Raw genomic sequence first — 12,721 nt, 5'->3', positions numbered from 1 at the left:
GTCAGTCTCTGATACTCTGTGGGAGTGTGGGATTCATTCTGTATCTGACAGTCTCTGGTACTGTGTGTGAGTGTGGGGTTAATTCTGTATCTGTCAGTGTCTGATACTGTTTGTGAGTGTGGGATTCATTCTGTATCTGTCAGTCTCTGCTACTGTATGTGATTGTGGGATTCATTCTGCATCTGTCAGTCTCTGATACTCTGTGTGAGTGTGCAATTCATTCTGTATCTGTCAGTCTCTGAAAATGTATGTGAGTGTGGGATTCATTCTGTATCTGTCAGTCTCTGGTACTGTATGTGAGTGTGGGATTCATTCTGTATCTGTCAGTCTCTGGTACTGTGTGTGAGTGTGGGATTCATTCTGTATCTGTCAGTCTCTGGTACTGTGTGTGAGTGTGGGATTCATTCTGTATCTGTCAGTATCTGATACTGTCTGTGAGTGTGGGATTCATTCTGTATCTGTCAGTCTCTGTAACTGTATGTGAGTGTGGGATTCATTCTGTGTCTGTCAGTCTCTGATACTGTGTGTGAGTGTGGGATTCAATCTGTATCTGTCAGTCTCTGATAATGTGTGTGAGTGTGGGATTCATTCTGCATCTGTCAGTCTCTGATACTGCATGTGAGTGTGGGATTCATTCTATATCTGTCAGTCTCTGGTACTGTGTGTGAGTGTGGGATTCATTCAGTATCTGTTAGTCTCTGGTATTGTGCGTGAGTGTGGGATTCTTTCTTTTTCTGTCAGTCTCTGATACTGTGTGTGAGTGTGGGATTCTTACTGTATCTGTCAGTCTCTGATACTGTGTGTGAGTGTGGGATTCATTCTGTATCTGTCAGTCTCTGATACTGTATGTGAGTGTGGGATTCATTCTGTATCTGTCAGTCTCTGGTACTGTGTGTGAGTGTGGGATTTATTCTGTATCTGTCAGTCTCTGATACTGTATGTGAGTGTGGGACTCATTCTGTATCTGTCAGTCTCTGGTACTGTGTGTGAGTGAGGGATTCATTCTGCATCTGTCAGTCTCTGATACAGTGTATGAGTGTGCAATTCATTCTGTATCTGTCAGTCTCTGAAAATGTATGTGAGTGTGGGATTCATTCTGTATCTGTCAGTCTCTGGTACTGTAAGTGAGTGTGGGATTCATTCTGTATCTGTCAGTCTCTGGTACTGTGTGTGAGTGTGGGATTCTTACTGTATCTGTCAGTCTCTGATACTGTGTGTGAGTGTGGGATTCATTCTGCATCTGACAGTCTCTGTTACTGTGTGTGAGTGTGGGATTCATTCTGTATCTGTCAGTCTCTGGTACTGTGTGTGAGTGTGGGATTCATTCTGTATCTGTCAGTCTCTGGTACTGTGTGTGAGTGTGGGATTCATTCAGTATCTGTCAGTCTCTGATACTGTGTGTGAGTGTGGGATTCTTACTGTATCTGTCAGTCTCTGATACTATGTGTGAGTGTGGGATTCATTCTGTATCTGTCAGTCTCTGATACTGTATGTGAGTGTGGGATTCATTCTGTATCTGTCAGTCTCTGGTACTGTGTGTGAGTGTGGGATTCATTCTGTATCTGTCAGTCTCTGATACTGTCTGTGAGTGTGGGACTCATTCTGTATCTGTCAATCTCAGATACTGTATGTGAGTGTGGGACTCATTCTGTATCTGTCAATCTCTGGTACTGTGTGTGAATGTGGGATTCATTCTGTCTGTGTCAATCTCTGATACTGCAGGTGAGTGTGTGATTCATTCTGTACCTGTCAGTCTCTGATCCTGTGCGTGAGTGTGCAATTCATTCTGTGTCTGTCAGTCTCTGGCACAGTGTGAGAGTTTGGGATTCATTCAAGTTCTGTCAGTCTCTGGTACTGTGCGTGAGTGTGGTATTCATTCTGTATCTGTCAGTCTCTGGTACTGTGTGTGAGTGTGGTATTCATTCTGTATCTGTCAGTATCTGATACTGTATGTGAGTGTGAGATTAATTCTGGATCTGTCAGTCTCTGGTACTGTGTGTGAGTGTGGGATTCATTCTGCATCTGTCAGTCTCTGATGCTGTGTGTGAGTGTGGTATTCATTCTGTATCTGTCAGTCTCTGGTACTGTGTGTGAGTGTGGGATTTATTCTGTATCTGTCAGTCTCTGGTACTGTATGTGAGTGTGAGATTAATTCTGGATCTGTCAGTCTCTGGTACTGTGTGTGAGTGTGGGATTCATTCTGTGTCTGTCAGTCTCTGATACTCTGTTGGCTGTGGGATTCATTCTGCATCTGACAGTCTCTGTCACTGTGTGTGAGTGTGGGATTCATTCTGTATCTGTCAGTCTCTGGTACTGTGTGTGAGAGTGGGATTCATTCTGCATCTGTCAGTCTCTGATACAGTGTGTGAGTGTGGGATTATTTCTGTATCTGTCAGTCTCTGGTACTGTATGTGCGTGTGGGATTCATTCTGTATCTGTCAGTCTCTGGTACTTTGTGTGACTGTGGGATTCATTCTGTTTCTGTCAGTCTCTGATACTGTGTGTGAGCGTGCAATTCATTCTGTATCTGTCAGTCTCTGATACTGTGTGTGAGTGTGGGATTCATTCTGTATCTGTCAGTCTCTGGTACTGTGTGTGAGTGTGGGATTCATTCTGCATCTGTCAGTCTCTGGTACTGTGTGTGAATGTGGGATTCATTCTGTATGTGTCAATCTCTGATACTGCAGGTGAGTGCGTGATTCATTCTGTACCTGTCAGTCTCTGATCCTGTGCGTGAGTGTGCAATTCATTCTGTGTCTGTCAGTCTCTGGCACAGTGTGAGAGTTTGGGATTCATTCAAGATCTGTCAGTCTCTGGTACTGTGCGTGAGTGTGGTATTCATTCTGTATCTGTCAGTCTCTGGTACTGTGTGTGAGTGTGGTTTTCATTCTGTATCTGTCAGTCTCTGGTACTGTGTGTGAGTGTGGGATTTATTCTGTATCTGTCAGTCTCTGGTACTGTATGTGAGTGTGAGATTAATTCTGGATCTGTCAGTCTCTGATACAGTGTGTGAGTGTGGGATTATTTCTGTATCTGTCAGTCTCTGGTACTGTATGTGCGTGTGGGATTCATTCTGTATCTGTCAGTCTCTGGTACTTTGTGTGACTGTGGGATTCATTCTGTTTCTGTCAGTCTCTGATACTGTGTGTGAGCGTGCAATTCATTCTGTATCTGTCAGTCTCTGATACTGTGTGTGAGTGTGGGATTCATTCTGTATCTGTCAGTCTCTGGTACTGTGTGTGAGTGTGGGATTAATTCTGCATCTGTCAGTCTCTGATACAGTGTGTGAGTGTGGGATTCATTCTGCATCTGTCAGTCTCTGGTACTGTATGTGAGTGTGGGATTCATTCTGCATCTGTCAGTCTCTGGTACTGTGTGTGAGTGTGGGATTCATTCTGCATCTGTCAGTCTCTGATACAGTGTGTGAGTGTGGGATTCATTCTGTATCTGTCAGTCTCTGGTACTGTATGTGAGTGTGGGATTCATTCTGTATCTGTCAGTCTCTGGTACTGCATGTGAGAGTGGGATTCATTCTGTATCTGTCAGTCTCAGGTAATGTGTTTGAGTGTGGGATTCATTCTGCATCTGTCAGTCTCTGGTTCTGTGTGTGAGTGTGGGATTCATTCAGTATCTGTTCGTCTCTGGTGCGTGAGTGTGGGATTCTTTCTTTATCTGTCAGTCTCTGATACTGTGTGTGAGTGTGGGATTCTTACTGTATCTGTCAGTCTCTGATACTGTGTGTGAGTGTGGGATTCATTCTGTATCTGTCAGTCTCTGATACTGTATGTGAGTGTGGGATTCATTCTGTATCTGTCAGTCTCTGGTACTGTGTGTGAGTGTGGGATTCATTCTGTATCTGTCAGTATCTGATACTGTACGTGAGTGTGAGATTAATTCTGGATCTGTCAGTCTCTGGTACTGTGTGTGAGTGTGGGATTCATTCTGCATCTGTCAGTCTCTGATACTGTGTGTGAGTGTGGGATTCATTCTGCATCTGTCAGTCTCTGATACTGTGTGTGAGTGTGGGATTCATTCTGTATCTGTCAGTCTCTGGTACTGTGTGTGAGTGTGGGATTCATTCTGCATCTGTCAGTCTCTGATACTGTGTGTGAGTGTGGGATTCATTCTGCATCTGTCAGTCTCTGATACAGTGTGTGAGTGTGGGATTCATTCTGTATCTGTCAGTCTCTGGTACTGTATGTGAGTGTGGGATTCATTCTGTATCTGTCAGTCTCTGGTACTGTGTGTTAGTGTGGGATTCCTTCTGTATCTGTCAGTCTCTGATAATGTGTTCGAGTGTGGGATTCATTCTGTATCTGTCAGTCTCAGATAATGTGTTTGAGTGTGGGATTCATTCTGCATCTGTCAGTCTCTGGTTCTGTGTGTGAGTGTGGGATTCATTCTGTATCTGTCAGTCTCTGGTACTGTGTGTGAGTGTGGGATTCATTCTGCATCTGTCAGTCTCTGATACTGTGTGTGAGTGTGGGATTCATTCTGCATCTGTCAGTCTCTGATACAGTGTGTGAGTGTGGGATTCATTCTGTATCTGTCAGTCTCTGGTACTGTATGTGAGTGTGGGATTCATTCCGTATCTGTCAGTCTCTGGTACTGTGTGTTAGTGTGGGATTCCTTCTGTATCTGTCAGTCTCAGATAATGTGTTTGAGTGTGGGATTCATTCTGTATCTGTCAGTCTCTGATACTCTGTGTGAGTGTGCACTTCATTCTGTATCTGTCAGTCTCTGAAAATGTATGTGAGTGTGGGATTCATTCTGTATCTGTCAGTCTCTGGTACTGTGTGTGAGAGTGGGATTCATTCTGTATCTGTCAGTCTCTGGTCAGGTGTATGAGTGTGGGATTCATTCTGTATCTGTCAGTCTCTGGTACGATGTGTTAGTGTGGGATTCATTCTGTATCTCTCAGTCTCTGGTACGATGTGTGAGTGTGGGATTCATTCTGCATCTGTCAGCCTCTGGTACTGTGTGTGAGAGTGGGATTCATTCTGTATGTCAGTCTCTGGTGTGGTTGGTCAGTGTGGGATTCATTCTGCATCTGTCAGTTCCTGGTACTGTGTGTGAGTATGGGATTCATTCTGTTTCTGTCAGTGTCTGGTACTGTGTGTGAGTGTGGGATTCATTCTGCAGCTGTCAGTCTCTGGGACTGTGTGTGAGTGTTGGATTCATTCTGTATCTGTCAGTCTCTGGCACAGTGTGAGTGTGGGATTCATTCTGTGTCTGTCAGTCTCTGGTACGGTTTGTGAATGTGGGATACATTCTGTATCTGTCAGTCTCTGGTACTGTGTGTGAGTGTGGGATTCATTCTGTATCTGTCAGTCTCTGGTAAGGTGTATGAGTGTGGGATTCATTCTGTATCTGTCAGTCTCTGGTACTGTGTGTTCGTGTGGGATTCATTCTGTATCTGTCAGTCTCTGGTACTGTGTGTTCGTGTGGGATTCATTCTGTATCTGTCATTCTCAGGTGCTGTGTGTGAGTGTGGGATTCATTTTGTATCTGTCAGTCTCTGGTACTGTCTGTCAGTGTGGGATTCATTCTGTATCTGTCAGTCTCTGGTACTGTGTGTGAGTGTCGGATTCATTCTGTATCTGTCAGTCTCTGGTACAATGTGTGAGTGTGGGATTCATTCTTTGTCTGTCAGTCTCTGGTACTTTGTGTTAGTGTGGGATTCATTCTGCATCTGTCAATCTCTGGTACTGTGTGTGAGTGTGGGATTCATTCTGTATCTGTCAATCTCTGGTCCTGTGTGTGAGTGTGGGATTCATTCTGTATCTGTAAGTCTCTCATACTGTGTGTGAGTGTGGGATTCATTCTGTGTCTGTCAGTCAGTGGTACGATGTGTGAGTGTGGGATTCATTCTGTATCTGTCAGCTTTGGTGCTGTGTGTGAGTGTGGGATTCATTCTGTATCTGTCAGTCTTTGGTGCTGTGTGTGAGTGTGTGGGATTCATTCTGTATCTGTCAGTCTTTGGTGCTGTGTGTGATTCATTCTGTATCTGTCAGTCTTTGGTGCTGTGTGTGAGTGTGGGATTCATTCTGTATCTGTCAGTCTTTGGTGCTGTGTGTGAGTGTGTGGGATTCATTCTGTTTCTGTCAGTCTTTGGTGCTGTGTGTGAGTGGGATTCATTCTGTATCTGTCAGTCTCTGGTACTGTGTGTGAGTGTGGGATTCATTCTGTATCTGTCAGTCTTTGGTGCTGTGTGTGAGTGTGGGATTCATTCTGTATCTGTCAGTCTTTGGTGCTGTGTGTGAGTGTGTGGGATTCATTCTGTATCTGTCAGTCTTTGGTGCTGTGTGTGAGTGGGATTCATTCTGTATCTGTCAGTCTTTGGTGCTGTGTGTGAGTGTGTGGGATTCATTCTGTGTCTGTCAGTCTCTGGTACTGTGTGTGAGTGTGGGATTCATTCTGTATCTGTCAGTCTCTGGTACTGTGTGTGAGTGTGGGATTCATTCTGTATCTGTCAGTCTTTGGTACTGTGTGTGAGTGGGATTCATTCTGTATCTGTCAGTCTTTGGTGCTGTGTGTGAGTGTGGGATTCATTCTGTATCTGTCAGTCTTTGGTGCTGTGTGTGAGTGTGTGGGATTCATTCTGTATCTGTCAGTCTTTGGTGCTGTGTGTGAATGTGTGGGATTCATTCTGTATCTGTCAGTCTTTGGTGCTGTGTGTGAGTGGGATTCATTCTGTATATGTCAGTCACTGGCACTGTGTGTGAGTGTGGGATTCATTCTGTATCTGTCAATCTCTGGTACTGTGTGTTAGTGTGGGATTCATTCTGTATCTGTCAATCTCTGGTACTGTGTGTGAGTGTGGGATTCATTCTGCATCTGTCAGTCTTTGGTGCTGTGTGTGAGTGTGGGATTCATTCTGTATCTGTCACTCTCTGGTGCTGTGTGTGAATGTGGGATTCATTCTGTATCTGGCAGTCTCTCGGACTGTGTGTGAGTGTGGGATTCATTCTGTATCGGTCAGTCTCTGGTCCTGTGTGTGAGTGTGGGATTCATTCTGTATCTGTCACTCTCTGATCCTGTGTGTGAGTGTGGGATTCATTCTGCATCTGTCAGTCTCTGATACTGTGTGTGAGTGTGGGATTCATTCTGTATCTGTCACTCGCTGGTACTGTGTGTGAGTGTGGGATTCATTCTGTATCTGTCAGTCTGTGGTACTGTGTGTGAGTGTGGGATTCATTCTGTATCTGTCAGTCTCTGACACTGTGTGTGAGTGTGGGATTCATTCTGTGTCTGTCACTCTCTGATCCTGTGTGTGAGTGTGGGATTCATTCTGCATCTGTCAGTCTTCGGTACTGTATGTGAGTGTGGGATTCATTCTGTGTCGGTCAGTCTCTGTTCCATGTGTGAGTGTGGGATTCATTCTGTATCTCTCTGTCTCTGGTACTGTGTGGGAATGTGGGATTCATTCTGTATCTCTCTGTCTCTGGTACAGTATGTGAGTATGGGATTCATTCTGTATCTCTCTGTCTCTGGTAGTGTGTGTGAGTGTGGGATTCATTCTGTATCTGTCAGTTCCTGGGACTGTGTGTGAGTCTGTGGGATTCATTCTGCAACTGTCAGTCACTGGTACTGTGTGTGAGTGCAGGATTCATTTTGTATCTGTCAGTCTCAGGTACTATGTGTGAGTGTGGGATTCATTCTGTATCTGTCAGACTCTGGTACTGTTTGTGATTGTGGGATACATTCTGTGTCTGTCAGTCTCTGGTACTGTGTGTGAGTGTGGGATTCATTCTGTATCTGTCAGTCTCTGGTACTGTTTGTGAATGTGGGATACATTCTGTATCTGTCAGTCTCTGGTACTGTGTGTGAGTGTGGGATTCATTCTGTATCTGTCAGTCTCTGGTAAGGTGTATGAGTGTGGGATTCATTCTGTATCTGTCAGTCTCTGGTACTGTGTGTTCGTGTGGGATTCATTCTTTATCTGTCATTCTCTGGTACTGTGTGTGAGTGTGGGATTCATTCTGTATGTGCCAGTCTCTGGTGCTGTGTGTGAGTGTGGGATTCATTCTGTATCTGTCAGTCTCTGGTGTGGTCGGTCAGTGTGGGATTCATTCTGTATCTGTCAGTCTCTGGTGTGGTCGGTCAGTGTGGGATTCATTCTCTATCTGTCAGTCGCTGTTACTGTGTGTGAGTGTGGGATTCATTCTGTATCTGTCAGTCTCTGGTGTGGTTGGTCAGTGTGGGATTCATTCTGTATCTGTCAGCGTCTGGTACTGAATGTGAGTGTGGGATTCATTCTGTATCTCTCTGTCTCTGGTACTATGTGTGAATGTGGGATTCATTCTGCACCTGTCAGTCTCTGGTACTGTGTGTGAGTGTGGGATTCATTCTGTACCTGTCACTCTCTGATACTGTGTTTGCGTTTCGGATTCATTCTGTATCTGTCAGACTCTGGTCCCATGTGTGAGTGTGGGATTCATTCTGCATCTGTCAGTCTCTGGTACTGTGTTTGAGTGTGTCATTCATTCTGTATCTATCAGTCACTGGTGCTGTTTGTGAATGTGGGATTCATTGTGTATCGGTCAGTCTCTGGTACTGCGTGTGAGTGTGGGATTCATTCTGTTGCTTTCAATCTCAGCTGCAGTTTTGGAGTGTGGGATTCATTCTGCACCTGTCAGTCTCTGGTACGATGTGTGAGTGTGGGATTCATTCTGTATCTGTCAGTCTCTGGTACTGTGTGTGAATGTGGGATTCATTTTGCATCTGTCAGTCTCTTGTACTGTGTGTGAGTGTGTGATTCATTTTGTGCCTGTCAGTCTCTGGTTCTTTGTGTGAGTTTGGGATTCATTCTGTATCTGTCAGTCTCTGGTGCTGTGTGTGAGTGTGGGATTCATTCTGTTTCTATCAGTCTCTGGTACTGTACGTGAGTGTGGGATTCATTCTGCATCTGACAGACTCTGGTACTGTGTGTGAGTGCGGGATTCATTCTGTATCAGTCAGTCTCTGTCGCTGTGTGTTATTCTGGGATTCATTCTGTATCTGTCAGTCACTGGTACTGTTTGTGAATGTGGGATTAATTGTGTATCGGTCAGTCTCTGCTACTGTGTGTGAGTGTGGGATTCATTCTGTATCTGGCAGTCTCTGGTACGATGTTTGAGTGTGGGATTCATTCTCTATCTCTCTGTCTCTGGTACTGTATGTGAATGTGGGATTCATTCTGCATCTGTCAATCTCTGGTACTGTGTGTGAGTGTGGGATTCATTCTGTATCAGTCAGTCTCTGTCACTGTGTGTTATTCTGGGATTCATTCTGTGTCTGTCAGTCACTGGTCCTGTTTGTGAATGTGGGATTAATTGTGTGTCGGTCAGTCTCTGCTACTGTGTGTGAGTGTGGGATTCATTCTGTATCTGGCAGTCTCTGGTACGATGTTTGAGTGTGGGATTCATTCTCTATCTCTCTGTCTCTGGTATTGTGTGTGAATGTGGGATTCATTCTGCATCTGTCAATCTCTGGTACTGTGTGTGAATGTGGGATTCATTCTGTGTCTGTCAGTCACTGGTCCTGTGTGTGAGTGTTGGATTAATTCTGAAGCTGTCAATCTGAGCTACTGTGTTTGAGCTTGGGATTCATTCTGTATCTGTCAGTCTCTGGTACTCTGTGTGAGTGCGGGATTCATTCTGTATCTGTCAGTCGCTGGTACTATGTGTGAGCATGCGATTCTTACTTTACCTCTCAGTCTCTCGTGCTTTATGAGAGTGTGGGATGAACTCGGTATCAGTCAGTCCTTGGTGCTGTATGCCTGTGTGGGATTCATTCTCTATCTGTCATCTCTGGTACCATACTTGTGTGTGGGATTCACTCTATGTCTGGCAACCTCTCATGCTGGATGTGAGTTTGGGATTCCTTCTGCTTCTGTCAGTCTCTGGTATGGTGTTTGAGTGTGGGATTCATTCTGTGTCTGTGTGTCTCTGTACTGTATCTGTGTGTGAGATTCATTCTGTATCTGTATATAATTATTCGCTCAGATTACGTTATGGTGTTCAATACTGTAACTTTAATACCTTCATGTTGAAATATTTTTTTCTCATTTTGTCGTTGGTAAATATGGATACACTTTAGGATTTGATGCTGGAGGTTTTAATCAGATAATTTGTGTGCTTTTTGGACTCCTATTAAATCTGTATCTCTGTGAGTATTATTGTGAATGATAATGTATCTTTAAAACTGATATTTTTGAATTGGTATATAATGTGTGGATGAGTCTGTACTAAATTAATTGATACTGCATCTTTAAATTTATTTTATAAGATTTTTCGACTCATGTGTCATGTGTATCTCAGTCTGTGCAAATAGAATTGATGCTGTATCTTTAAATCTCATACTATGAGTGTATTATAAACTGGTATCTAATTTGTTTCTCAGGTTACACTGTCACAGCATTTCTCAAACTGATACTGTACATGAGTTTTGGACTTGCAATTTGTATCTCTTCATAAGCTATTCGAATGGATACTGCATGAATTAAACTCAAGTGTGTGTGAGAGTTCTGGGCGAGTATTCAATTTGAATCTCGGGGTATCTGGTATTTAATTCATGGCTAATGTTGCCCTTTTGTGAAATGGACAAACTGAAAGCGTGACTTTGGACTGGGATTTTTGTATCTTCCTGTCAGCGGGACTGAGTTCGGGGGAAATGGAAACTGCGTCTGCCTCACCTGCTCTGTTTGACTGTTGGATTGAAAATGTGTCTCTGGAACCTGGGATCAGTGTGGGACTGACCACTTCTGCTGTCTGAGACTGTGGACCTGATGGCCTGTCTGTGTCTCTGTGCTCTGTGAATGATAATATACCTACTGTGTGTGAGAAGGAGCTGGCTGCACTGTTCCTTTGCCTTGGGTGGAGGAAACTTCACATTCATTCTGGATCCTTCAATGGTTTGCCTGTGGAAAGAAACGTATCTCTTGTAACTCAAGAACAGGTGAGGGAGAAAATACAAAAGTGATCAGTTTAATATCTCTGTTAATAATTATTTTGAATATCCACAAATGAAAACCAGTGATACAAAGAGTGTCAGTGTCTGACTCCACTGCAGTACTGCAGCACTCAGCTTCTGTATACCAGGTGTGTTGGGCGATTTTAAAACAATTTAGTGATATCCAGACACAACCCAACCCCTGCACTGATCCATGAATGGGACTACCCGATGGGGAGGGGCCTTTGTACCGGTCAGGTTTCTAATCCCCTCTCCCATGGGATGAACCGTTCAACTGAAAGCAAAGAGCTGCTGTTTAAAATGTGTCCTTCACACTTCTCACCTGGTGCCTGCAACAGATGCTCTTTGTTTCACTCCCCACGTCCTGACTGTCCGGCTCTGTTTCCACTGTTCACTGTCCAATCACAATAAACAGGGTGAAACTGGAAATAAACCAGGAACAATTCACTCCTGGTTTGGGGAGAGAAAGCAGCAATGATTTTAATAGCAGGTTCTTCCCATTCTCTCTCCCTCACCCTGGACACACCCTGCACACACACAGCCCGAGAATGACCTCTCCCTTCCCCCGCTCACTCCATGTTCCGGGACGAGATCCTGATCCACTCCGCCTCTTACAAACAGCCCCCGGACTCCCCCTGACCTTCCCCCGGACTCAATGCCGATCTCTGAGCCCATCTGCGGACACGGTCCCGAAGCGATGAGCTGCTGTAACGAGGCTGCTCTTTGCTCCCTTCCCCCGGGGGCCGTGATCTCTCCATTCCCGGCTGTTTTAAACCATCTTCTTCCGCTCACTGAGGGAATGGCGCCCACAGGCCGAGCTGGGGAGGGGAGCGCGCATGCGCTCTTCTGCTCACCAGCAAACAGCGCTGGGGGCGGGGCTGAGTCACGCATGCGCAGATATCTGGTTTAATTCCCAATACAAAAATCGATGGAAACTTTCCCCAATTGGAATTTTTCAGAGTCTGAGCAAAGGAAGTGGGGGAAAGGTCAGAGGGAATGGGGTCCACAGGCAGTGCAGGAACAGGCACCAGAATGGGAAACAGATGGGATTCCACCAGTGCCGAACGCTGGAATCCAGACTGACTTTACAATCTCCAACTGTTAAACGAGATGTTTCCATCCCTGCTGTTTCTCTCGGTATCTTTTGATGGTAAATAGACTTTCAGAGATAAAGTGGGACGTTTTGAAATGAGCCAATGGGTTCTGTTCATTCTTGGCCCCTTTACCGATTAAGTAACGTGTGACTCCGAAACTGAAGGCAGGATTTCTCAAACCAATCCTGGAGAAACATAGGAGAAACGTTGGAGTCGGTGTATTTGCTGGTACTGTGCAGGATTAATACCTGACAGCAACAGTCCCAGGTTAATATAATCAGAGTGAGACTCTCGGTCACTGAGAGTCATCGCGAACGGATCTGATTTGCAAAACCGAATATGGTACAACAGGCAAGACAGTGTTAAATTCGGCCCACATTGATTTTCTCACTCTCTGCACTGTCGCTGACTGTTGGATTAATAGTGTGTCCGTCTTTGGTATATCAGTGAGAGATAAGAATGCATCTTCTGTCTCTCCAACGGGATTTTCTGCATAAAACGCAACTTTACAGGTCAGACTGGAACTGATACTGTGGCGCTGTGCCTCTCCGCTCGCTCTGTGATCGTATCAGTCTCTCTTTCTCTCCCGCTCTGATGCTGCATATGAAGGTTGGATGCAGCTGTTGGGGTTGATATGAACACAATGAAGTGTAAGATTGAAAGTGTGTATGTGT

At 44.8% G+C, this 12,721-nt stretch overlaps 1 long non-coding RNA gene and 1 pseudogene across 1 annotated transcript in view; one reads left to right on the top strand and one right to left on the bottom strand.

The window, feature by feature from the left end:
• The window catches only part of LOC137307038 (uncharacterized), a 120,779-nt gene extending 109,007 nt beyond the window's left edge, over positions 1–11,772 (bottom strand). The window contains exons 1-2 of the long non-coding RNA XR_010959001.1: positions 11,276–11,772; positions 10,815–10,900 (exon numbers count right to left, since the gene is read on the bottom strand). This is a non-coding gene — a long non-coding RNA (uncharacterized lncRNA). The remainder of the gene's footprint in view (positions 1–10,814; positions 10,901–11,275) is intronic.
• LOC137306907 (histone H2AX-like) overlaps positions 1–12,721 on the top strand; it is a 155,491-nt pseudogene that overhangs the window by 130,640 nt on the left and 12,130 nt on the right.

Source organism: Heptranchias perlo, chromosome X, assembly GCF_035084215.1.
Source record: "Heptranchias perlo isolate sHepPer1 chromosome X, sHepPer1.hap1, whole genome shotgun sequence".
NCBI lineage: Eukaryota > Metazoa > Chordata > Chondrichthyes > Hexanchiformes > Hexanchidae > Heptranchias > Heptranchias perlo.
This window is presented reverse-complemented; position numbering and strand designations above follow the sequence as displayed.